Genomic DNA, 915 nt, shown 5'->3' with positions numbered 1-915 from the left:
AAAAAAAAAAAAAAAAAAAAAAACTATCCGAGATTGTGCTTTCTACGCTAACGTGAAATAACTTATAACCTACCATAACATATCCTACCTTCGCCCTATACGCAGAACAAGAGCCACTGCACTAGAGTGCGTATGTACTACTACGACGGATCTAACGTTATGGGGGCGATTTTGGGATATTGGAAAGTTATATTCAAGGTACTGGGTGTGCTGCTGAGGCAGCAGAGTCCCACAAACACGCGTTGTCATCCCGGAAACAATACAGAAGGAAATAAACATATCTGACGTAATTTTCGAAAATAGACATTTTCAAACGCGAATGTTTCTTTAAAATACACTAAACAACTATCCCAGATGGTCCTCTACGCGCTAGCGCAAAATAACCTCTAACCTGCCATAACATAATCAACTATAGGCCTATGCGGTGGGTAGGACCACCGCGCATGCGCGATAACACAAATATACTGCTTCTACGATAGATCTCACGTTATGGGCGCGAATATGAAATATTTGAAAATTAATTTCAAGCTTCTGGGCGTGCTGCTGACGGAGCAGAGTTACACAAACACGCGTTGTCACCCAGGAGAGGATACAGAACGAAATAAGCACATCTGATGTAATTTTCGAAAGTAAACATTTCTGGATCGCAAATGATAGTTTGAAAAACTCTAAATATCTATCCAAAAAGGTGCTCTACGTTTTAACTCTGCGTGACTTAACCTGTAGTAATATGACCGACTTTCGGCCAATGCGCAAGATATATACCAGTGCGCATGCGTGTTAATCCGTATATACTACTATGGATCTAAAATTATAGGCGCAACTTTAGGGTCAAGGAAAATTATTTTCAAGATTCTGGGCGTGTTATTGACGGAGAAGAATGACATTAATGCACATTGTCATCCAAGAAACAAT

Source organism: Odontomachus brunneus, unplaced genomic scaffold (assembly GCF_010583005.1).
Source record: "Odontomachus brunneus isolate Ranch 3 - 2012 unplaced genomic scaffold, Obru_v1 Obru_scaffold_015, whole genome shotgun sequence".
NCBI lineage: Eukaryota > Metazoa > Arthropoda > Insecta > Hymenoptera > Formicidae > Odontomachus > Odontomachus brunneus.
The sequence above is the reverse complement of the archived record's forward strand: the minus strand, read 5'-3'. Positions refer to the sequence as shown.